This window comes from Trachypithecus francoisi, unplaced genomic scaffold (assembly GCF_009764315.1).
Source record: "Trachypithecus francoisi isolate TF-2019V2 unplaced genomic scaffold, Tfra_2.0 Lachesis_group0, whole genome shotgun sequence".
Classification (NCBI taxonomy): Eukaryota; Metazoa; Chordata; class Mammalia; order Primates; family Cercopithecidae; genus Trachypithecus; species Trachypithecus francoisi.
This window is the reverse complement of record NW_022681453.1, coordinates 189,197,724-189,224,925: the sequence shown is the minus strand read 5'-3', so window position 1 is coordinate 189,224,925 and position 27,202 is coordinate 189,197,724. Positions and strand designations below refer to the sequence as shown.

Here is a 27,202-nt window from a genome sequence, read left to right as displayed (position 1 = left end):
AAACAGAAGGACAAAGGGAGAGAAAGGTAGTAAGAGACCTTGCGAAGAAGGGAGGAAGGCAGAGAGGACAGAAGAGAGAAGAGAGAGGGGATATGTGAATCGGAATAACAAGTAATGAGAACTCATCCAAACTGTCCCTCAATGTTTCACCAACTTTATCATTTTTGCATATCCAAGACATCCTAGATCTCTCTAAACAAAAACTCGATGACAGTGTTTTCTCATTATGTGTGAACATCTTATCTCCTTCATTTCATTGTAAGCAACTTAAGGCTTGAAGATGAAACAAGTAGTGTTATGTTTTGGTTCCTATAATTCATTTTTGTATCATTGAAATGCCACAGGGAAAGCACAGACCCATAAAATACATTTTTAAAAATATAGCCTATAAAAGTAGAAAGAAGTATTTAAACAATGTCTTATTCTTAATAATCTAAAAGAAATGGATGTAACGGGCATGACATATTCAAGATCTGCTTTAATTACAGAAATAAAAATGGCAAGTCCCTGCTAGGTTGGTTCTTATATATGTCAAAAAAAATCACCCGTTATGTTATTTTAAAAATTTTATCCTTATTTTATTTTATCTATAATTATATTACTTATATATTTCATTTTATTTTTATTTTTAATTTATCCTTATTTATTTTATTTTATGTATTTACACACATTGTAATTTTATTAGTTATACACGACATTTTGTGAAGGATCAGGAATATCACCAGAGTTATATGATACAGATGTTTTAAGTATTGGAATGCGAGTAGAATAACTATGAAAACTGCAAAAGAAAAATGTAGAGATGAGAGGAGAAGGCAAAAGTGACACTAAGAAAAGCAGGAATACCAGGGGAAGTGGAGAAGATGGAGATACTTGGAGAACAAATCTAAATGTAAGTCTGTTACAATCTGTATCACAAGATAGAAAAGCTTTTTTGAAATTATGAAGCTTTTCCTGGGCAAATTTTACAAAGGGAAATATAATAAACTAAAACAATGTTATTTTCCTAAGTTCAGATGCCCCAAATTCTAATGCTGGACCTTACTCTGACCTTGTGATCAGGCTTCCAATTCTTGAACAAATATATAATTGTCACAGATAGACAGATATAGTCCTATTCATAAAATATTAATACAAACTATTTCCCTATGCTTTAAATATAATCCCCTGAATAATGAACTCACCTGAGCTTCTGAAAGCTCTAATCCTCCACATCACTGTAACTCTTTCTCAAAGAGGTGAGAGGAGGAGACAGATTTGATAAGATGGTAAGTCTCTGTATTAGTCTATTCTCACTCTGCTAAGAAAGACATATCCAAAACTGGTTAATTTTTAAAGGAAAGTGGTTTAATTGTCTCACAGATCAGCATGGCTGGGGAGGCTTCAGGAGATTTACAATCATGGAGGAAGGGGAAGCAAACACGTCCTTCTCCACACTGTGGTAGGAAGGAGAAGTAGTGAGCAAAACGGGGCAAAGCCCCTTATAAAGCCATCAGATCTCGTGAGAACTCACTAGCGATCAAAAGAACAACATCATGGGGGTAACCGTCCCCATGATTCAATTACCTCCCACTGGGTCCTTCCCACGACACATGGGAATGATGGGAACTACAATTCAAGATGTGATTTAGGTGGGGATACAGCCAAACCATATCAGTCCCTTTGTACTAGGGTCTATACAACCCAACCACAGCAACGATGGAAACCAGACAATCTGAAAGACATCTTGCTGACAAGAATCATGGAAATACCCTGTATTTCCTTATTTCCCTCAAACACCCCTCTTCATTGAAAATGCGAGCTTTTATTCAACAACGCACAGTTAACGGTGTGCAAAGCATTCCACCCTGCCTTGCAGATGAATGCTGAAGACACAGTCTGTGATCACGAGACAGATTCTATCAGAACCCACTAACACAAAAGCAACCAAGTGAAGGCAAAGTTGGGTATCTGCTCTAAGACAGTGCTTCTCAAATGGTAATATGCATAAGAAGAATCTGGAAAACTGGGTAAAATGGAGATTCACACATTCCATAAGTCTAGGACAAGACTCAAGATTCTGCATTTCTAGTCCACCCGCAGAGGCTGCTATTGCTGCTGCTCCTTAGACCACACATTGAGAAGCAACGGTGTAAGGCACAAAGTGTAAATAAAGGGCGGTGGATGATAAGTCAGCAGTGATTCTTGCTAGCTGACAGTGGTAGGGAGGGTTCATGAGGAAGATCTTGCATCTCAACAGGAAGAGGAACAGAGGTGTGTATGTTTCTGTGTGGGTAGGTGGGGGCCAGAAAGAATCACAGAGACAGTGGGGAGCAAAGAGAAGGGAATAAAAGAGAAGGTATTCCAAAAAGCAAAAATAATTTGAGTAAAGTTCTCAAAGCAGAAAAGTACATGAGATATTTACAGGAAAACAAGAAATCTAGTAAGACTAGAGTATAACCCACAGGTGAGTAGGCAAGGAATTACAGAAAACAGGCCTAGAACGATATGCCATGGAGAAATCATATACATCTTACGTAGATTTAACCCAACATTTTGGAGGGCAGGGGGTATCTGATCACCAACAAGTTAGGCAAATTTCAGCTGTAAAAATTAATTCTGTAGAATAAAAGACCTTGAAATTCTAAAGTTATTCATATTCTACACTTTGACATGTATTACTAAATGCTCATTATTAGTCTTCAATATAATTGCCTTTCTGTAAATCATAGCCATCTTCAAATGAATAACCTTCCTTCAAATGAGACTGTGTAAGATCAAAACAAAATATGGCCTGTTCCCACGCTCCTTAGAGTGTTCACCATTCAGCAGCCTAAAATTAAGCAATGGCTTAGTGGAATCACAAATCATTTGTATTTACTGTCAAAAGCTGCTAAATTCCCAAAATATTTCATAATGTAATATCCTGAACAAGGAAACCAAATGAGGCCATAAGAGTGCATAGGTTCTCGTACAGCTGCCTGCATGTAAAGGAATAGATCTGAGCCAATGCTGTGTGGCAAGAAACAGAGAGGACTCACGGGATGCCCAGGAAACTCAAGCAGGTTGCCAAACCCTAACGGGCAGTTCACTGCCTCCCTGCCAACATTATTAACAAAAAAAAAAAAAAAAAGAAGAGAAAAGGTATCTAAAGTAAAGCATCTAATAAATTCTCTATCACTTCTTGTTTCTGTGTCTGTCCAAATCAGTAAAATATTTAAATACCACATTATCGCTCTTTGAGATAGGCTACAAGTCTCAGTAAGAGGTTCCAAGTTAATTTTTTAAATAAGTAAATGTCTAAAAGTTAAAAAAAAATCTATATTAGGTAGGAAGTGAAAACACTGTGCCCCCTTCTCCTCTCCCTTTGGCATTCATCCAGTCTCTCTCTTAATATAACCATATATAACTACTACATTCAGATGCTTTCATTTTTTCACATATAACTGTTTTTCTTTTTACAAAAATTGAATGTATGCATATAAAAGATGCTTATTTTATTTAGTAATGTATCTTTCACATGTTTTCCAGATGAGTTTATGTAATCACATTTCTTTTTGTTTCTTTGTTTTTTAAATTATACTTTATTAGGAAAAGCATAGACCATGGTTGTCACCGTATTCACACTTATATAGCATTGTGATCTATTATACATCATTTTTAATGGCTAAATGATTACATTGTCTAGCTTATGATAGTGTATTTAACCATGTCCCTATGGATGGCATTTTGATTATTTCCAAAAAAATGCCATTTTCAACCACATTTAGGCTTATGGTAATTTTCTTCAGGATAACTTAAAAATCATTAGGGGTCCTAGCATCTACCTAAAAGATCACAGTAAAAATACTAAATGAGTCTACTGGCCAGTGAAAACATCCAAAGAGGAGAAAAGTGAGACCTGCAAAATCAGAGGCATATGGTCATACCTCAACAGCTGGTAACTCAATTACAAGACAGTGTCAATTATCAAGTAAATACCAGCAGCCAACAACTAGAAGAACCAGAGCTGCAAACGGTAACTAAGATGTATCAACTTAAAAAAAAATTTAAAAAGAATCAACTTTATTTATTGTACAGATCTTCAGATAACAACTTGGTTATCTGAGTCCTTATGGCTAAGCAGAGAAAAAGTCACAAACTTGCATGAAGGACAAATGGCTTTTACAAGTAGGCATGTTGATAGCAGGTGCAAAAGTTGAACTATAAACACCTAAAAAGAAAAGAAAGCCAAAAAGCAAAAACTAGCCATATGGAGGCCTGGGGCCATTTCATGTTAGAGTCTTATGTATTTCAGCATATTCTGGGAACATCATGTATGTACAGTGAAAAATAATTCATGTTCAAAATCACAGCCCCAAATTAATGAAAGTATAATTTCTCAGGATATTTGCTATATGATAGCAGTGTAGTATGGAATACACCTGAGAAAGATAACCTATCAAAACAGTTAAAACAAGATCCTTGATCACAGGAGACCTAAGGAAGACTTTGGGCCAACCACAGCACTAAACAGACAGGAAAAGCAAAAGCGCAAAGGTAGCATGATTGATCCAACGTCAGTGGGTTTTTGGAAATAATCTGAGCTATTAAGCCAGGATACATGAATCTTATGCCACTGTGTGTGTGGCTACTCCACAATTACAAAATTGGTCATTACAAACTGAAACTTGAACTAGAAGACACTCATTGTTTAGCATTTTCAGAGAACTGAAGATTTACCTTAAGAAATATTGTGATCAGAAATGTGAATGTAAGTGGCCCTGCTGGGGAGCTGAGAGTGAGGTATAAGTCATAGTTAATTGTTGTCGTTGTTTTGAGGAGGTAGATCTTCTAAAACCCAAGAGAAAAAAATAGCATTAATTGTTGGCCAGGAATAGAGCTGTACAAACAAGAACTTATGTTTAACACGTGGATAATGGGGAAACTAAGTCACACACATAAGCAAAACTAGCAAATCTTCTTGTTTCTGTTTGGTTAACCACTAAACTCTATTGTTTTGAATCAACTAACTTTCAAAACATAGCTTGATTGTTTCTCTAAGTGTTCATTATTGCGAAATAAACAGAGTAGGCAGTGTACTTGAAAGCACATTGCACAAGCAGGCAGGAGACTTGAGTTCAAGTTGCAGTGTACCTCAAGAACAAGGGCCTCAGGGTTGATATGTAAAGTGAGTAAACTGAATTTGATAATCTTAAACTTCCTCATGACTATTATTCATGTTTCTAGTCAGCTCTTAGCAAATAGAAACCAGGCAAATATGGGAAATCCATATACTCTGCAATACACAGTACAGACTAAAATTCCTTATTTGGGACCTTTTTTGCAAAGGCTTTCTGAGACATATTTTAAATAGAGGATTCTGATTTTCCTAAGCCCCACACTTCACTTTGCTGGATTTCTTTTTTTTTTTTAATTCTCTTACATTTTATCTTCCTATCCAGATGACATCTAGAAAATCAGAAAGGACCTCAGAAGTCAATAATGTTATTTGGGACACTATTTGGGAAGTAGAAGCCCAGGAAAGAGAGGTGACTTTCATGAGGTCAATAACTCACTAGTGGAAATGTGAGAAGATGGCTTTTGATTCCCAGTTCAGGCCTGTCTACTAACTCTGAAAACTACTAAGAAATATAACTGCCCCCTAAAAATAACATACCATTTGTATCCAGGAAAAAGAGTCATGTCTGAACAGGCAGTGGTCCTATATCAAAAGAAGACAGCTACTTGGGCCCAGAAGCAATGCTCAGGCTGCAAAAGGAGCTGAAGTTGCTGTTCTTTTCCCATGACTTTGTGAAGATTTATGGTGTACATGGGAAATCTTGGCCCAACGTCCTATAGGCAGCACTGGATCGGATCTCTGAGGACTCCTTACAGCTATGAAGTTCTTAACATCTTTATTTCCTGGGAACAGCTGGACTGACCTGACTTAAAGTAGCTGGTGAGTTTCTGAAGTTTTTCTATAAGGCATGAAACTTCATAGTTTGAAATATCCAAACAAGATAGATTTGAGCAAAGCATACTGAGCTGTAACGTTACATTAACCAAAAAAAAAAAAAAAATGAAGTGGGTTGGAGATTATGGGAGTCTCTGTAAATCCTGAGGGGAAAGATCATCTTATTTAATTGAAAAACACTGTCCATTCTTAGTTGCAGCACTGATCAGTGGAACCCACTGCCAGTTTTTGTATCTTTCTTTTTATTCTTTCAAATCAAAGCTGTTAATCAGCAGCTGGAGACTTCCTATCATTGCAACACTCTTTCCTTCAAGAACCAGGGAACTGTCTCAATCCTGACATTAAATCAAAGGATTATCATATTTGACTAGCAGAGCTTTCAGATGAGTCGTAAGCCAATTAAAAGAAAAGAAAAAAAATAGAAAAAACAACAAAAAAGGAGTTTTTCACTCCTGACATCCTGGTCTGCAAGTGGCTTTCCTTTGAAACAGCAAGAAGAAACGACTCTGAAAGACGCTTTCTCATATGCTGCCAACTGCAAAGGGAGTATTTTTCAGGGGATGCTTGTCTGGTCTGACTCGGACTTGTTTCAGGGTGTGTCATCATTCCTCTAAGAGGTTTGGCCTGGGCAAGACTGCATTCATTAGGAATTATTTCAAAAATCCAGAGCTGGCAGCCAGTGGGAGGTTTTTCTACACGGATGTGCACCTCCCACGTGCTCTGGTCACAGACACGACTGGGCTGGTAAGAGGGCCTGACGGAACCGTGCCAGGCCCAGACACAAGTCTTCCATTCTGACACGGAGTGCTGCCAAGCGGGAAGGAACCACATCCTTCCTCATCCTAAGTCCCCTTCTTAAATCGAGTAGTTGTTCGGACAGGGGAAGCACAGGGGGGAGGGAGGAGGAGACATCACTAGTTGGTGTTAATTATAACAAGGGGAAACCTTTATTCCCAATATAAAGTTTCTAAGTGAATTCAAGACAGAATCTCAAGGCCGGAAAGGCCTTTAAATGTCATTTTGATTCAAACTCCTTTTTCCAATATTCAAATCTCCCTGTGACATCCTTGCCAAGTAGATGTCTAGGCCCCCTTTTAATATCTCTAGTGATGGGGAACTCATTACTAATTTAGTTTTCATACGGCCCTAATTGTAATAAATGTCTCTTTATGTTGATCTGGACCCAAATCCCTTGTCACGTCAACCTGCTTATCCTGGTTGAGGTCTTTCGAGCCATGTTGGGCCTGTGCTTCCCTCTTTCTCAGACACCTATGGGCATTCAGTACAGCGGTCCCAGTATTTCAAAGCAGCATTGCCATAACTTCGTGGAACTCACTTTCAACACTAGGAGACCAGGGCTTTTCGAAAGTATTAGTTCCCCTACGCCCCTCTCCAACCCTCAAAGTGAGGAAAACATCCTGAGGAAATGAGAATGTCATTAAAACAGAAGGAACTATCATGGATTTATTAAGGCATCTCCCACGTGCCCGAGCCGAAAAAGGAAATTGAAAAAGGAAGCAACAAGAGGCGGGAAACGCAAATGGGCTGGCTCAGTCCAAGCTGAGCTTCTAGGGAATTGTCAGACACATCAGAGTAGTAACTAAACACCTGTTACCTGATGTTCAGCTGTAAGTGTAAGCAAGCTGGATAGGAGCCATGGGATACACGGCACGCCTCAGAGCATGGAGGCAAAGCACATGCTTTCATCGTGAGCTTTAGAGTCATAGAGACCTGGGCTCAGGTCCTTCCCCACAGCTGTACAAGCTACTTAACCACATTGAGTCTCAATTTCCTTATTGGTGGACAGGGTTAGTAAAGCAACTCACATGGAATTAGATAAGATTATTATCCCAGCACTTTGGGAGGCCCAGGCGGGCAGATCACGAGGTCAGGAGATTGAGACCATCCTGGCTAACACGGTGAAACCCCGTCTCTACTAAAAATTCAAAAAATTAGCCAGGCGTGGGGGCGGGCGCCTGTAGTCCCAGCTACTCGGGAGGCTGAGGCCAGAGAATGGCGTGAACCCGGGAGGCGGAGCTTGCAGTGAGCCGAGATCCCGCCACTGCACTCCAGCCTGGGCCACATAGCGAGACTCCGTCTCAAGAAAAAAAAAAAAAAGAAAGATGATATGAGGTAATTTTGTACAGCACCTGGCACACAGTAAGCACTTCCATTTGTTAGCTATGATCCTTTCTCCCCTCATTACTAGAAGACTTGGCTTTGACTCTCCCAAACTTTCCCTACCTACCATACCAAAGACTAGGAGGCAGAAAACCCACATATCTGGTAGAAAGCACTGAGGCCAAAACTCATGCGTGAGAACCAAGGCAAGAGAAGCAGCATGATACCAGAACGTGCACTATGCCAGAACTAGAAAGCCAGCTACAGATAGGTTTGGCTGACTTTATAAACACAGCATATTCCTCTAAGACCCTTCCGCAAAGCCAGAGGTTTAGCCTTTTTGGCCCCAGCAATCTAGTATTCTTTGAGAACGATTACACGTACTCCATTTAATGGCAGCTGCGAAAGCTTGATTTCTATATGCCTCCTCCTGTTCCCCTAAGTCCATGCCTCAATATCATTAACTACAAAATTCCCCACAGCAAGAAGCTGGGGTAGTCACCCGATTTGATGTGCCCTAGGGATCTCTTTAGGGGGGAAAAATCTGCAAAACCCTGCAAGGGTGCATTGAATAGAGGATATATTATGGTTTCTTAATTCACTTGCTCCTGGCTGTTGAAATCTTAGGTGATTCAGCACTGACTCTAAGTGTGTGTTTTAAATAAGTCAAGACAAGTGAGTAAGTTCAGCTGTGTCCTGACAAGTAGGAAGCCAAGAGATATGGTTGGTTTTTAAACATTCAGGAGTATGTGCCGGGAAGTGCTGACAGGGAAGACTTATGGAATGACCTAATTCAAAGATGTGTAGATTTCCTGAGGGTGTTAAGGTATCCACTCAGGTATGCTTTTGTAAAGAACCCTTTCCTCTTTACCCTATGTTTGGTGTTCTGTGCTTTGATAAAAGGCAGTAAAAATACTTCAGGAAAGTGAGGGAAAAGAACAGCTGAAATTGGAACACCTGGGTTACAAAAAGCCTGTTCTTTGGGTGGAAAGAGATCTTTAAAGTGAGAATGTCCAAAAACGATGGATGGATTTTTTAAAAGTATTATTATTATTATTAGAGACAGGTCCTTGCTCTGTTACTCAGGCTAGAGTACAGTGGCACAGTCCAGACTCATTGTAACCTCAAACTCCCAGGCTCAAGGGACCCTCCCACCTCAGTTCCCCTAAGTGCTAAGATTGCAGGTGTGAGCCACAGCACCCAGCCATGAATGGATTTAGAACATGGACACAGAGTGAACAAAGATATGTCCCAAGATTACCAGGCAGTGGTGCACAGAGTGAAATGGGAAGGTGAGCAATAGCATGGTGCCCTTTGAATACACAGAACACCAAAGAGCTCTTGAATCATCAGGGGCTAAGTGGCCACTTGATGGTCATCACCACCTCGGAGCTTCAGTTTTTTCACTTGTAATAATTCAGATAAAACTGACCTTGCAGAGCGGTTATCAAATCAAATGAGATAATGAACATGTAAGTGGTTTGTAAATTGTTGGGCATTTGGATACACATAAGGGAATACTGTTGCTACCACTCAGTAAAGCCCCAAAGTCTTAATTTACTACGTAATAAGTATTTGTTTTTATAGGATCTCTCCTCTCAAAATGATACTGACATGATTGCATAAGCCAATTTCATTTAAGCCGATGTTCTAATTGCATATATGCTTCTCCTTGTTCTTCACCTACTAGAAGCAAACTTACCATGGAGTTTTTAAGAAGAGTCATCTAGGCATTCCATAAGAGCGTTAGAGTTGACAATGGCAGCCATAGGTGAAATCACTTTGCCTTGCAATGTACACTAGCTTTTTTTTTTTTTTTTTTTTTGAGACGGAGTCTTGCTCTGTCGCCCAGGCTAGAGTGCAGTGGCCGGATCTCAGCTCACTGCAAGCTCCGCCTCCCGGGTTCACGCCATTCTCCTGCCTCAGCCACCCAAGTAGCTGGGACTACAGGCGCCTGCCACCTCGCCTGGCTAGTTTTTTGTATTTTTAGTAGAGACGGGGTTTCACCGTGTTAGCCAGGATGGTCTCGATCTCCTGACCTCGTGATCTGCCCGTCTCGGCCTCCCAAAGTGCTGGGATTACAGGCTTGAGCCACCGTGCCCGGCCTACACTAGCATTTTTAATTCCCAGAATGGTCCAGAACATCTTATGATGACTCTGGGTCACCTCCTTAAGTGAGAACAGAAGAAAGTCTTGGGAATGCAAATTTTCCACCTTCAGGATTATAATAGAAACCTCATTAGTTGTCCCACTTATTCCCTCTCTAAGCGTTGACACCCAATGCGAGATCTAAAATACAGATCTGATAATGCCCCTCCCTTACTCAAGAATATTCAGTGTGTCTCTGTGTCTTATACGATTAAGTATGAAGTTCTTAACAGAGCATTTAATGTCCTCAAGAAACAGTGCCTCCTTGCATTCAATGACGATGTATTCACTCATCATCTCCCGGTCAAACTGGGCTCTCTCCAGGGAATGTTCCTGTTTCCCTCCTTCACCTTATGTTTTCATTATCTTCCCTTTCCTCTAAGACAAAAGTCACTTCTGTTTCTTAACTGTGCCAAAATAGTTAAACTGGAATGTTTCCTAGAATTCCTTACTCTCTATGGTTCCAAGTTAGGGCTGCCCACAGAGAACTTTATTTAGAGGGTCTGTCTAGGCCTCTAGGTAGTACTGCAGCTCAATATGTTGCTGATCACTGACTTCACCTCCTAGATGGGGCAGCAGCCATGCCCACTGCTCTTTCTTATTCTTTTCTTTTTTTTTTTTTTTTGAGTCAGAGTCTCACTCTGTCGCCCAGGCTAGAGTGCAATGGTGCTGCAATCTTCGGCTCATGGCAGCCTCCGCCTCCCGGGTTCAAGCGATTCTCCTGCCTCAGCCTCCCAAGGAGCTGGGACTACAGGCCCCCGCCACCACACCCAGCTAATTGTTGTATTTTTAGTAGAGATGGGGTTTCACCATGTTGACCAGGTGGTCTTAATCTCTTGACCTTGTGATCTGCCCGCCTCGGCCTCCCAAAGTGCTGGGATTACAGGCGTGAGCCACCACGCCCAACCATTTTTGTATTTTTAGTAGAGATAGGTTTCACCATGTTGGCCAAGGTGGTCTCTTGACCAGGCTGGTCTCGAACTACTGACCTCATGATCTGCCTGCCTCGGCCCTCCCAAAGTGCCAGGATTACAGGCATGAGCCACTGCACCTGGCTGCCCACTGCTCTTTCAATTCCTGCTAGATCTTCCCTTTAAACTCCTCCAAGCCTGAAGCCAGGCAGATGTGAAATTCCATGGCTAACGGCACCAGTCTCTTCTGCAGAACACCTATATCATCAAACTAGAGACTCAGGGGCTCCAATCCATCCTCTTCCACGTCACATCCAGATTTCACTTCTGACTGTCTGCCTACCACAGGCAGAGGCAACAGACTTCAACAGACTTCCTAACCAGTGCCTTCTGAGGATTAACTGTTCTCTGATCTCCCAAATATCCTACCCTAGGCCTTCAGTTGCCCAGTTTCTCCCACAATTGTAACTCTCTCTGAGAAATCGCACAATCCATATCCTTCACTTACCCCGATCAGACCATAATTGATTTACCGCTTCTCCTCACCAATCTCTCTCTGTCCGACCTGTCCATCACTTCAAGATCCACTTTAAATACAACTTCCTTCCAAAGCCCTTCCTGAGTGACACAACTGTCTTTCCTTTGAAATACCAAAATGTTTTATTACCTTATATATCTTTTCAAAGGACATTATGTATTCTCATACTATTTGAAATACTGTATAAATTGTATTATAAACCCCTGTGTATGTTTTATCTTACATTTGTGTTTGTATATTTGCTTTTTTAATTCTCTGTATCTCACCTTCTGTATCTGTATCTTGCCTAAAGAAGTTTCTCAGAAAATGCTTATTGTCCTAAAGAGTAAATGAATTATCCCTACCAAGACTCCCGTTTTATTAACACAGGCAACTGAAACCCAGTGTTACTATGTGTGGTATCACCTCACTTATATGAAGACTGTTTCTATAGCGGCCATAACTTTTAACTTCCTTACCTTGGAAAAGAGTCTCTCTAGTCCACATTCAAAGCTATGTATTCTTATTATATACCCAGTACAACAAATTCATTACCCAGCTCCCTAGTCTACAGTAAAGCAGAAACTGTCAATTGTACGGGGAATGGAGAGCCAGATGTGCCGAAAGCAACGAGAACTAGCAGACAATCAGAGTGAGAAAGGCCAGCAAATTTATGAAAATCAGACTACACAAATTTAACAGTATATCAGTCTGGGACCATTTAGTATACGAGTAAATGATCTCACCTCAATAAATTCCACAGGAATTACAGTCCACTCCAATTAGCTGTCCTGCATAACTAAGATTAAGTAATGCTCCGTATTTTAGAATAATCTCCTTCTGAAATGATTCTTAAAGCAAAAATTTAAGAAGAAAGGTATATATTGAAACTTGCCATTTAAAAAAATCCTGCAGCAGTTCCCATTCTGAGAGAGAGAAAGATGAAAAGGGAGACGCATTTATTTTCTCATGCATTCATTCAGCAAATACATAGTGAGTGTCAATTCTGAATCAGGCACCATTCTCGTGTGTGTGTGTGTGTGTGTGTGTGTGTGTATGTGTTTGTAGACCTTTCCTTACAATAATTTATCAAATAGCGTCAGGAACATCGACACATCTGAACTTTACTTGGAAAATGTAGAAGGATAAAAGTTACACCTTTTAAACATCCCACAACAAGAACAAAAGCAACAACAAAAAAAAAGTAAATAAGCACCATATTGAGTCCCTACAAAGAAGCAAACAAATGTAATCCACAAAATAGAACTCAGCTCCTTGTCACCAGCTTCTTCCAGGTCAAAGTAAACTGTCAACTGGAATGAAGCTTTCTGCCTTCCACGCGCAACCTTTGCCTCATTTCTCTGCCAAACGTGTCTTCACTGCAGGGGAGATCCCTGGAGACTCCAAAGGTGTTGCAACCCTGCACAATTTGCTTTCAAAGAAAAATGTGGCAAAACACAAGACATATTTGATTTTATCGCCACAGCCTCGCAAAACATACACAGAGGCAAGCATGTCAAGCATGTGACTTTTTATTTTTATTTTTTAGTTGTAAATTTGGTTTATGACTAAAATTTAAAATTTGTATATGACTGCAGTAAAGATTGAATGAGATAGTGAAACTAAAACACTCAGCACAGCTCCTGCCACAGAAGAGGCGCAGGATCAATATTAGGTCCTAAACCTCCAGCAAGTTCTGTAAATTAACCTCATTAAGTGTTATCTGGGGCAAAACTTTGTCTTCTACTGTTTTTCCCTTGTCACCCAGAATGCTCTGGGATCATCACTGGAATACAAAGTCACTTTCCAGCAAGGTAGATCCAGGCTGGGGAGATAGACAGGCAAGGTTGGAAGTGCCACCTGTGGCTATATGTCAGACGTATGAAGGAAAAAGGGTGGTCACACAGCACCTTTTGCTCTCATGTTGTTCTCCAGAACTGGCCTTCCTGCCTATAAGAGAGCCTTTCAGAATCCACACTGCATACCCTGCTGAGGGCAGGGTGCCAGAATGAGCCCTGGAACAAAATTAACATCACTGATTATATGATTGAATCTTTGATTTTTAAAAGAAAGTTAATAAACCAAGCACAACTAAAAAAACTGCCTGGTACCTAATTATAATCATGTTTAGGGAGGCTATTTTAGTTCAAAAAATAATAAAAACGGTTCAGATAGACTTAGCTCTAATTATGTCCCAGGCACTGTCCTAAGTGCTTTACATGCATACTTCATGTAATCCTCACAACAGCCCTATGTTTGTGACAACAACATAGATGAAGAAACAGGTTTAGAGATGTTAGTAATTTTACCGCATCACAGAGGTAGTGAGTACCTTCTGCCTGGCTAGGTTGTCACAGTCTAAAACTCACGTTTTTATCACTATCTGCTAATGAAATGATACTTGAAAGAATAGGTCCTGGAGTAATTCACTGATTCAATACACTTATTGAACTATTCCTTTATATAAGATACCACAAAGTGAGTGGGACAAATAGAGGTGAATGAATTTGTAGGTTTACTGTTTACAACCAAAGAGCAGAAGAGTATAATGATTAAGCTTGCTCAATTTCCAATATTGACTCTACCACTGATCAACTCTATGACTCCAGGTCTCAGTTTTGTCTTGTGTAAAATGGTGATTATAACTTCACCTGCCGCATACGGTTATTCCGAGACTTCAAAAAGAAATTATTTATAGAAAATTTGAAATACAGCTTGGCATATGTTATCAAGCTATTTTAAACTCATATTATAAAGAGGCATGTATGAGATTATATGTGCATGTGCCCAGTAAACACATCACGGAAGAGATGACCTGTAAGCTACTTCTTGAAGAGTTAAACTTGTAGAGTCAGAAAGAAGAAATTGATCTTGTATGGAATTAAATTTGCCTTTCACAGGCTTACTCTTCACTACAACAGATTTCAGAAACTGGTAGCTGAAGTTTCATAAGGAAATAGCTCTAGGTCCAATGTTTTTGGGAATTGATTACATAAAACACCTACACAAGAACTGTAAAATTTCCAGCTGAATTGAATTGAGCAATAGTGCATACATTTCCATCCATTACTTAATGCATTTGGAAATAAGAATGGTGTCATTTGAGAAAAAGCAAAGCCACATATACGTATATAGGTTTTCCCTATTTTAGCTGGGTTTTTGTTTTCTCTTTTGAAACGTTTCTAACGGGAACGAGAGGCTACGAATGAAACACCAATGAAACCAAATTGTCTTTCTCATCTGTTCATAACAGCCTACAGGATGAAATCAGAGAGTTGGTCTTCTCATCTTATAAATAAGGTCTTCCATTTTCCCTCACTCTCTTTTCAAGGCTCTAAATATCTGTGACCTGGTCATCATCCTGCTTCTGTCTTTTCAGTGACTTCCTGCTACACTTTGTGTCAAATCCTGACTCCTCACCATAGCATGCAAGACCAGTCTGACCTAGCCCCCGCCTATCTTAGAACCTTATTTCCAGCTCTTTACTGCCTCTTACTTGGCCCACCACCTCGGTGATGACCTCAGGCCTATCCTGGGTCCTTCTCAGGCTTTTGTCTCAGTTCAAATGTCAGTTTCTCGGAGATCGCTTCTCTGACTACTCTACTCAAAAACTGTCCCTCTTCTACGTCCCTCCAATGTCGGCTGCTGTTGTAATCTTAGCCTTTCATTTCTTGTCCTGAAATCACTTGTATTTCTTGTTTGTCTGTTGTCTCTTTACTCATATGTACATATTTTCGTCTTTCTCCCTATCGCTGTAGCAACCTAACAAGTAAACACTTCAACACCTCTGTTTCCTCAGGTAGCTTTGAAAAACTCCTAAAAATACAGATAAATATATACTTATACTCATTTTTACATACACATATATACATGTACACATGCATATATATGTACATAGACATAAATTATTACTTTGATATTTAAATATATACTCAACACTTCAAATATACATACTTATACACGTACATATACATATGTATATGTATGTGTGTGTGTATATATGTGTGTGTATCTGAGCATACATTTATGTCAAATTTTATTTCAATATTACATGTATAATTTACTATCTTATCCAGTTCTATCTCTTTCTAGTTCTTGAGGACAAACAATGACACTAACATCTATCCATACACTTCTTTATTTATCATTGCCTCCTTATTGGCCATTTGCTATTTGCTAGAAACTATTCTAGGCACTTGGGATACAGCAATGAGCAAATCAAGTGTCCCTGTCCTTGTGGACTTTATAATCTATTGGAGGTGAAATAAAAAATAAGAAATGAGGAAAGGATTGCCTGTGCAATAAATAATGCTGGCGTAACTGGCTAGCCATATGAAGAAGATTGAAATCGAACCCCTTCCTTACACCATATATAAAAATTAACTCAAGATGGATTAAAGATTTAAAACCCTGGAAGACAACCTAGGCAATGCCATTCTGGACAGAGGAATGGGCAAAGATTTTTCATAATAAAGACACCAAAAGCAATTGCAGCAAAAGCAAATACTGACAAACGAGATCTAATTAAAGAGCTTGTGCACAACAAAAGAAATGATCAACAGAGCAAACAGAAAACCTACAGAATGGGAGAAAAATTTTGCAAACTATGCATCTGACAAAAGTCTAATATCCAGCATCTAGAAGGAACTTAAAACAAATTTACAAGAAAAAGCAACAACCCATTTAAAAAAAAAATGGGCAAAGGACATGAACAGATGCTTTTCAAAAGACATACATGAAACCAGCAAGCATATGAATAAAAGCCCAACATCACTAATCATTAGAGAAATGCAAATCAAAACTACAATGAGATACCATCACACATCAATCAGAATGGCTACTACTAAAAAGCAAAAAATAACAGATGCTGGCCAGGTTGCAGAGAAAAAGGATCACTATTGGTGGGAGTGCAAATTAGTTCAACCATTGTGGAAGACAATGTGACAATTCCTCAAAGAACTAAAAAGAGAAATACCACTCAACCCAGCAATCTCATTACTGGGTATACACCCAAAGGAATATAAATTACTCTATTATAAAGACACATGCATGTGTATGTTCACTGAGCACTATTCACAATAGCAAAGACATGGAATCAACCTAAATGCCCGTCAGTGGTAGACTGGATAAAAATATGGTACATATACACCATGGAATACTATGCAGCCATAAAAAGGAATGAGATTATGTCCTTTACAGAAACCTGGAGAGAGCCGGAGACCATTATCCTTAGCAAACTAACACGGGAACAGAAAACCTAATCCTGCATGTTCTCACTTAGAATTGGGCACTAAATGAGAACACACGAACACATAAAGGAAAACAACACACACTGGGGCCCATTGGAGGGTGGCAGGTGGGAGGAGGGAGAGAATCAGGAAAAATTACTAATAGGTACTGGGCTTAATACCTGGGCGATGAAATAATCTGGACAACAAACCCCCATGGTACACGGTTACCTATGTAACAAACCTGCACATGTACCCCTGAACTTAAAGTAAAAGTTAAATTTTAAAAATAGACAAAATAATAAAATAGTATGTGTAAGCTTATAAGGTAACAAATGCCACAGAATAAAGGAAAAACAAAAGTATGGTAAGAGAGGTCAGGATTTCAGAGAGCAAGCAGTCCTGTTCTCTCTTCCCCTACCCCAAACCATGCAAATTCAAGCAATCCAAGTAGCCTTCCCTGAGAAGATGGTGAACAAAGACTTTAAGCAAATGAAAGAGTTATCCATGTAGCTATCTAGGACATTCAGTCAGAGAAGAAATAAAATATACGTTAAACAAAGTCATGAAAGGTATTTCAAAGACTGGCTTTTACAGTAAAACTGTATTTTAGGCACTTCATATATTATATATATTAAATTACTTCTCCCCACAACTCAATGAATAACATAGAAACGTTAAATAACTTCATTAGGTTTACACTGAGGGAGCAGAATTTGAACCCAAATTCAAACCCCCACAATATCCTGCCTCTCAGTATTGAAAATTCTAATCCAGTGATTCTTAGATTTCAGTGCAGAAATCCTAGATATCCGCTGATTTCAGAAGCTATCCACATGATTGTGATGTAAAGGATCCATGCACTGCAATTTATCACTGGTCTAATTTCTCCTACACATGAAAGATTCTGAGATAGTTTAAGATAAATATTACATTCATTTCCTATCCTTTGCCATCCCAATTGTTTGCCAAATTGTGGCACATTCTCTTAGACCAGCTGGGGCATCTACTTGATATACTTCCCCTCTCCATCTGAGATTCATCAAATGAGAGAGGCTTTGGGTAAACAGCAGTGCTGAATGAAGAGGAAGGAACGAATATTTACTGAGTGCCTTCTAGGTGCCAGCTATTAAGAGCTAGGGACTTAATATATTTTATCTTACTTGAACCTTACTAATAAATAGAGATAGATAGAGAGAGAGAGAATAGGAAGGAAGGAAGAGAAAAGAAGGAAGAGGAATGAAGGGAGGAAGGGAGGGAGGGAGGAAGGGAGGGAGGGAGGGAGGAAGGAAGGAAGGGAGGGAGGGAGGGAGGGAGGAGGGAGGAGGGAGGGAGGGAGGGAGGAGGGAGGGAGGGACATGTTTATTACCATTTTACAGTGAGAAAACTAAGTCTGGACAGGCTAAGCACGCAGTATCTAGAATTCAAACCCAGCCCTGATTCTGAAGCCAGCCTACTTCTTACTATCTACTCTCTCCATTCAATCTGCTGCCCCCACCACTGTCTCACTCTGTAATTGGGAAACTGAAGTATAATCTTCCAGAAAAGTGCTATTTAGTGTGTATTACCGTTCTCAAGTCTCCATCATTTCTATAAACAGAAAGAACTCACATTTTAATGAGAGTCAAGCTTCTTCTGTGGGCACTAAAAGCTCAAAAGAAGACAGCAGAAAATGTGTACTCATAATGCTAGAATCCAAATTAAAGCGAAACATTTTATCCTTTATTTTGTTGTAGAAAACTATGGAGATTAATGGTGATACAAAACTTGCTTTTTTTTTTTTTTTTAAAGAAAGGTTCTATTTTCATTTCCCAAATATTAAATGCACATGTGCCTAACCGAATCATCTACTTTTTCTTCCCATCCCCAAACCTGGGTCCTGAAGGGGATGGGGCAGATGGGGAATGGTCTGTAGGTCAGAGTAATGTGGTAGAATCATATCCTTAAGGCCATAAAGGGTCTTTATGGAACTGACTCTCAGTGCAGTACTCAGCTGTAATTCTCACTGAGGCCAATGAGATACCTCCTAAGACATTGTTCTACAGTCAGAGATTTATAAAACACTCTACCTTAGACATAATATTTTCCAAATTCCTCATTTTCAGGGTGAAAGCAAGGAGTCTGGAGAAGGAAAAGCAACTAACCAGGACCACGGTTGATTGAGGGAAAAAAATCACAATCCTGGAGTTAGAAAACTAGGGTCCAAGTCCCTGTTCTGCTATTTCTTAGCTGCTTGGCCATAGTAAATATGTAGCCCCTTTGAGACCCAGGATGTAAAACGTTAGCAACACCTGCCCTGATTACCTCAGAATTATTGTAAAAAGCAAAATGTTATATGTGTATACATTTGTATATACAATAACAAGCATGTTGAAGACTTAAAGTTCTATATAAACAAAAAATGTGCTATTTAAACCTGGACCTTTTTCTAACTTAGTATCCATCTGGGCATGCAATGGAACCATTCTCATTGCTGTCGTTAATTGTAATAAAGGTTAAAATCCCTATGCACAAGGCTCTTAACAAATGTCATGGCATATGATTGACACTTACCAAAAGCCTGACAAGATGGGTTTTAATATCCCCATTTTTACAGATCATAAAAATAAGGCAAAGAGAGACCAAATAATTCGGCTAAAGTCAAACCCAGGCAGTTAAGTCTGACGTCAATGTCCACTATATTAAACAAACACAATTTTAAGTTGCCAGGGCATCTAACCATACTGGCGTTAATAAACTGCTATCAACGAAAGGAACATTTCCAGACATAACGCTTATAAAATGACTGCTTCTCATTTCTGTTGCCATTAGCATTGATTGGCAGAGGAGGAAGCCAGTGTAATCATGAGGACTTTTATGCCAGAAAGGTAGAAATCACAAGCATCTGCTGGATATAAACTAGACATAAAAGGTTACCTGTTCTTATGTTCAACTGATGCCAATTATATCAAATAATAGTTGAACTGATGTAAATTCCTCAATGCTTTTAGAAATCTTGAGATCAAAGCTCGTTGCAGCTGCCCACTTCAATGGAAACTTCCTACTTTCTCTCTGGCAATTTATGTATGACACTTGACACTGGTCTTGCTGTAAGTATATGCAAAAATGCACTTCAGCATCATCCTTCACTGTGTTTTCTGCAAAACGCCCTTTATGATCAGGACAGAAACGGGTCTTCCCATCATTGAGCCATTAATGTCTAACCTTCTTGGAGCCTGCAACTCCTTATCATTGTCTGATTTTGTGACCACAAAATTAAATGAAATTAAAACTACTTTACTAGTCTGTAGAGGCAAACTTTGACATAACTAATATTATTGATAAAGCATGAGAAATCCAGAAAGTCAATTTTGGACCTACTGACATAATATGAACCCATCATCATATCATTCAATTTTGCACTTTTTACATATGAGTTACTGTGCTAGGCACAGGGCAGAATAAACCATATTCTCAGCTGATATTTTAAGGTAAATATCACATTCATTTCCTATCCTTTAGCATCCCAGTTGTTTGCCAAACTGTGGCACATTCTCTTCGACCAGCTGGGACATCTACTCAACACACTCCCCCTCTCCATCTGAGATTCATTAAATGAGTAATGATTTGGGTAAACAGCAGTGCTGAATGATGAGGAAGGAATGAATATTTACCAAGTCCCTTCTAGGTGCCAGCTAGTGAGAGCTAGGGGCTTAAAATGCTTTATCTTTCTTTAATTTCACTAATAAATAGAGCTAGAGAGAAAGATGACTGACACACAGATTAGACAGATAGAGACATTTGTAAGTGTCTCGGCTGATGGCAGCTTATTCTGCCCGGTGCCCAATGGAGATGAACAAAAACAAAGGCACAAATTACAAATTCCTGGACCACAGTAAAAAAAAAAAAAAAAAAAAAAATCACAATAGAGATAGAAGATGTTATATGCATTTAAAGGGGTTTTGTGAGCTGGAGAAAATCAAGAAAGGATTGGAGCAGTATGTTTGGAAAGGAAAGAGTAAAAGAAGAGGAGAAGACAGAAGCTGAGGTAGTGTGGTGTGAGAATACAGAGGGGGGGCATTCACAAATCTGGTTATATGAGTTTCCAGATTTCATGGTGTGGTATCTAGTAAATATGCTGTAGTGGACCAAAAGGATTTGCACTCAGGCCCACACAGGTTCCAATATTTACTAGTTGGGAAAACTTGGGCAAGTCTGGAAGTCTCTCTGAGCCTCAGTTCTTTCATTTGTAAAAGGCAAATAATTATATATATCTGAAAGTTATTTTCGTGTTTAAATGAAATGACAAAAATACATGTGCTGATGAAATGCTGACTTCTCTTGACCATCTTTGTTTGTTCAGAAAAATACATCTCCAGGGAATAAAACAATAAGAGCATTTTCTTTTTACTCCCCTTTCTCCATTTTAGCTTTAACTTTTACAAATAGATATGATTACAGAATCTCAAAGTTGAAAGGAATCTTAAAGATACACAATGCATTATAGCAAAAGAAATTTAGAGATCATCAAGTTGAGCTCTCCCACATTTTAGGTCCAAAGGTAAAGATATTTCTCAGTCACAGGCAAGGTAGTACCAGGATGAGGATGTAGGATGATGGCTGGATAGGTCATTCGTTTTAGTCTAAGTCCTCAGTTCTAGTCCAGAGGTGGGACAATTGGAAGTTTTTCCTAACTCTAGAATAAAATGCATAGATGAGTCTCAGCATCATGTCTTGCTTTGTGCTGTTACATAGGCTGATATGGTTTGGGTCTGTGTCCCCACCCAAATCTCATCTTGTAGCTCCCTTAAGTCCCACATGGTGTGGGAGGGACCCAGTGGGAGATGATTGAATCATGTGAGGTAGGATTGAATCCTGTGCTATTCTCGTGCTAGTGAATGGTTCTCACAAGATCGGATGGTTTTAAAAACGAGAGTTCCTCTGCACAAGTTCTCTTTTTTGGCCTGCTACCATCCATGTAAGATGTGACTTGCTCCTCCTTGCCTTCTGCCATGATTGTCAGGCCTCCCCAGCCATGTGGAACTATAAGTCCAGTAAACCTCTTTCTTTTACAAATTGCCCAGTCTTGAGTATGTCTTTATCAGCAGCATGAACACAGACTAATACATAGGCCATGCTACGTAACTCTATGAGCCTCAGTTTCCTAAAAAAAAAATACACAGGATTATTGTGAGGATTGAATGAGATGATATATTTAAGACACTCAGCACAAATAATCATGGAGACAAGTGAAGAGTGGCTGTTAAATTTTGATGATCATAATTTAACAGACTAATACATTGAAGGAATTGTTGGCAGAAGACAGAATCAGTGTTTATTAAATGTTTTCTATGAATAAGATGCTGAAATAAATAGGGAGTTAAGCTTCTAAGCAGGCATCAGTGTCCCTATTTCCTAGCTGTGGAGCCAAAAGATCATCATAGAATAACTTGCCTCAGATTTCAGCCAGACTCTCAAAATCCACACTACCACAGCTGCTAGAGAGAGTCAGAATAAAGTCAGACCAAAGGGATGTCTCCTAACACCCTATCAGTGTAAACCATCCATTCTAGTTTAAAAAAAAAAAAAAAAAAGCAGCAATGAATGGCTAACCTGAATTTATCCATCAAAATATCACTTACCAAATGTTCTGTAACCTTCCTGTTCTTTGGTATTTCTTCTTTTTTCTTTTCTTCTTCTTCTTTTTTTTTTTTTTTTCTACACAGAACAATTTCCAAAAGGGGCAAAGAGCACAGTAGGTGGCTCTCTTTAATATTTCATGGGTAAGGCAACAGTGACTCACCAGATCCTACATCTGTGTCACCAGCAAAAGCCTGATGAAGTTGATCAACAAATGAAGCTGTGTATAGGCTGGAGATAATCTTTGTTTTTTTCTACGTCCTCTGATTTCCTCAAGCCACATTCTGCTTTCCTAACTGTGCCAGGTAAGATGATGTTAACTGCTTACCTATGGGAGCAAACATATGCTCCAAAATGCCAAAAGCAAAGAGCAAAAAGTTTCTTCTACAACTGTGTTTGCAAGCCTGTGTGCTTGCTACAAAGAAGAGGGATCTAACAGCCTACAAGAAGTCTCAGTAGATGAATAGCCCCACTGCTTGGGCCAGAAACAGATCCCTTCATCTTCCTACATGAGCCTGCAGCCATCACTTTCCACAAGGAGGACTGAAACTCCAGACAAGTCATCAGCACCACCAGGAAGCAGTGGTCTCTTTCTGCAAATGCCACCTTTGCACACTGTTCTGTTTACTCTACTTAGTATCCACAAAATTGTCAAAAAAAAGTTGAATAATTCTGTGGACACTCATGATATTCATTGTTCAATCTTCTTTCCAGCCTTTGAACTAGCATGAGGATGGCAGAGGGAAGAAACCACTCACAACAGGAAGAAAAGAGCGACATAATTCTGTACTTTGTCTTCTTAGTTAGCACTCTTTCTCTTAGGAATCAAAGGTGTATTACATCAAACACAGGAGAGTAGGAAGGTTGTCTTAGAGACCATTGCTTTAAATACCCTTTTATGATAGTCGGCCCCACTAAACTCTACAGAACTGTGCTTAAGGATTGTTCTCTTAGCAAGGAAATACCCACTTTTCAACAAAAATGATATCCTGAAATAACAAGACAAATAAGGTCAACTTTATAACTGAAGTAAATTGTTAATATCTCATTGGCGAGGAAACAGAGTGTGATGGGAAATGCCCTTTACTAGATATGAAAAGGTGTGAACTGTATTCCCAGAGTTAAAACATACTAACACATGACCTCTAGCAACTTTTCATTTCTCTGCGTCTCATTCCAGATATGTTCTCAATAAATTGAGACTAGCTAAGAAGAGATATCATTTAGTGAGCACCTATTCACTACATGTACTTGACACTATTCTATTGCATTTATTCTTTATACAGATTTTTAAGCTAAGCATTTTCTTTCCATTTTAGAATTGGATAAAACAGAAACTTTAAATGATTAAATAAACTGCTCAATATCACCCAACTACTCAGGCATGAGGGCTGGAATTTGAAATCAAGTAGGTCTGACCACAAAACCTGGGCTCCTTCCTCTATTAATATTCTTTCCATGTCCTCCCAGGGCTATTGAGAGTAACAAGGAGTATCACATACGCAGAATGCACTTTGGAAATTTTAAAGTTCTACATATATATATGGTTTTGGTAACAAGTAATAATCTACGTAAAGATATGGGTATAACTGACCAACCTTTCTTTGAAGAATCAGAACCAAGGGGATTAGCTTTTACTTTCCCTTCCATCCTCATGATCTGACCTTATTTTGAACATTTTCCTTTTCCCCTACAAGGCCCCTGTCTCTCAGGCACACATTCAGACGTATCCCAGCCAGCTCACCCCAATGCGTGTACACGGAACAAGCTGATGGAAGCAGGTGATCCCATCCTTTACTAATGCTTGGTGCGGGAAGTACCTAAGTGGGCACCACTGGGCTCTTATCTTCCATCAAGATGTATCACACCCTGTTCTCAAGCACTTGTCAATACTGCATACAAATGCTATGGACTGTGAAGGAGGCAGCCAACTACAAATGCTGGACACTCAATTTAAGGAGTCATGGCAAAGCCAGTAGATAGTAGTAAATCATTGCATGAAGTCCATCAGAATAAAATCAATTGTCACGAGTAGGGTAAGGGTGTAGGAGGGAATCTATTCAATTTTAAAATACCAATAATACAGGAAGACTAGTGTGGGCATGTGAATGTCTGTGTGTTCCTGTTTAAGTAAGGCAAGTTTGTGTCCAGAAGGCTCTGCATTTAGCAGCATCTCTGTACAATCCAAAAGAAATATATGAGAATTCGGTTGTTTTCTGATACTAGATGAAAAATGTAAGGTTGTTCAGCTGACCTAAGAGAGCAAGGATAGAAGGCTTAGAACAATCTGTAACACAGCTGCAACTTCCAACTTTCTCTTCTCGTCTTTCCGCCTCTCATCCATTTCAAGACCCTCTCTGTCAATAAAGGATGTCTCCCATCAGGGCTGAAGTTTGACCTAAACACTAGTAGGAAATTCACATCACCGAGAAACATCAATTTTACATTTCGAGCTCAGCACCCATGACCCACATCACACATGGACAACATTCAGAAAATTCTTATCATAAAAGAGCTGCTCAAATTCAAAAGAAGGAAGTCACCACATTTACAGATTTTTTTTTAAACTCCTCTCTAAGGTAGTATGAAATCACCTTTCTGAAAACCCACTGTCTGCAAGGTTACTATGTAACAATATTTAAAATAGTTGCCATCAGTTTTGAACCAACCAGATGCCAGGCCAGGCACTGTGCTAAACATGCTACTTGAATCATCCCATTTCATCCTCCTAACTACCCAAAGGGTTCATTGTGACCATTATAAATCTCCATTTTGCGGCTGAAAGAAAGGAAGAAAAAAAGAAAAGAAAACCCCCATATCAGAAAGGTGGGATAACTTGCCCAAGTTCACACAGCTAATACATGGCAGAGCTGGAGTCAAAACCCAAGTCCTCTTTCTCATCCAGTAGCTAAACCAGGGATCTGTACAGCACAGCAGCAAAATGCTTCGCGTGGCGTCCTGGTTCACAATTTCACAACCAGAAGGTGGAAGGAAGACAGGCTGAGGGCTAGCTCTTAAGGGAAACAGTAGAAGTTTGCTTTTATGTTTGTGATTTTCTGTTTAACCCAGCTTCCTTGCTCCCTCCCAATATTTAGAAGAGGGAAGGGACTCTAGGGTTCCATGAAGTCAGCTCTTCCCAAGTGAGGAGCACCCTCCACCCCACAGGGCCACTAGCTCCGCTTCCTCCGGGGCTGGGAAGAAACAGTACCATGGGAGGTCACTGGCGCCCGGGCCTCCCTCCTCTCTCCCAGTGCTCCTCCAGAAGCTGGTAGGACGCCCTGGGCAGGGGCATCTTTCTGAGAAAGCAGGTCAAGGGAAGAGGGAGTGAGGCTGCAAGCAGCATTTTCCCAGGCTGTCACAGCTCTGGACTGAGAGCGACGTGATACCGAGCGAGCATGCTGGGACACACCGCTTCCTTCTATCCTCAGAGCTTCCAGCAGCGGTCTGGAGAAACCAAGGCGGAGATGGGGGCGGGGGGTGGTAGCGGGGAGGGGGCGGTGAGGAGGAAAACAAGGGTAGATCCCTCAAAAGGCTGAGGATGGGGGCGGCAACGAGCAGACGTCCCACAACTGCGTTACTTAAATCCCTGCAAAGCAAAGATGCGTCTCTGAACGTCTGGGTTCGAATCCGGGCTACAGTCCTGACTAGCAATATGACCTATCCCAGCCGCTGCCTCGTTCTGTGCCTCAGTTTCCTCCTCTGTAAAGTAGGAGGGTTTAACGATACGATCTCTAAGAATTCATCTGCCCTGAGATTCTACGGCTCGGTGACTTCTGAGCCCTCACGGCGGCGCGAGACTCACCTTCCTTGGGAAGCTGAGCGGGCGCAGCAAAAGCAGCCGGGATGGGTGCAGTGTCGCCGGGCACTGCTTCTTTCTGCGCCTCTGGCCAAAGCGGACCCGGGAGACCTGGATTCCGGCAGTCTTCCCCAGTGAGCCTCTTACTTTCCGCCGCACTTTCTTTTCCCCCTTTGGGGCTCCTCCCCCGGAGCGGCGCGATTGGCCACGGCCTCACGGCTCAGGCTCCACCCGCCGCCTTGGCTCGCGATCCACCCGAGCTCTGGGCTTGCAGGAGCTGCGGCCGCGGGGCGGCGCCCTGGACGGTCCCGCCCGCCGCGAGGAGGAGCTGCGCCGCGTCCGCCTGCGGACGGATGCAAGGCTGCGCTCGGCCCCTTAGGCTCCCTGCCACCGCCTGTGCGGGCTTGAGCGCGCTGGGAAAGGAGAGGGTTAGTCCTGCAGCGCAGCTTGGCACGCTGCCAGGCGCTGTGGGAAGCTACGCCCCTCACTACACACCGAGGCGCACACATGTGCTCCTTGCAAGATCGTGCTCTGGCAGTTGAGATCGGTGCCACCCTGCCCTTTCTTCCTGTCTCGACCTATTTAGCAATCATGCTGCAAGGCCTTGAATCGATTCAGACTACACGATTTTTGCAACCACCCTGTGCCGCCGGCACAGAGCGCGACAGGACGTAGATGCGATCTCCGCAGTCCTGAGCTCTTGCTGTCTTGAACTGACATTCATATGAGCAAGCAGCAGGACATGACAGCAAAACTAAATCTATATTGTCCACTCGTAATATACCCATTGCCTAGCACAGTGCCTGGCACAAGCAAAGTAGGCACTCAGTGCATGTATAGTGAATGAGTAAAAGAACTAATAGGTTACAAGGAAGGAAATAATCTCAAAATAAATATTTGCCTTCATTCATTTCTATTTCCCCAAGT

The 27,202-nt window shown here is 40.5% G+C and overlaps 1 protein-coding gene across 3 annotated transcripts in view; it reads right to left on the bottom strand.

Moving 5' to 3' along the window:
• Positions 1 to 26,513, bottom strand: part of IL1RAP (interleukin 1 receptor accessory protein) — a 146,638-nt gene extending 120,125 nt beyond the window's left edge. The window contains exon 1 of one of the 3 annotated variants that reach the window (XM_033213049.1): positions 26,282 to 26,513. The gene's annotated coding sequence lies outside the window, so the exon portion shown is untranslated. The remainder of the gene's footprint in view (positions 1 to 26,281) is intronic. The other 2 variants (XM_033213050.1, XM_033213051.1) reach the window with 2 other exon arrangements.
• Between the last annotated feature and the right edge of the window lie 689 nt (positions 26,514 to 27,202).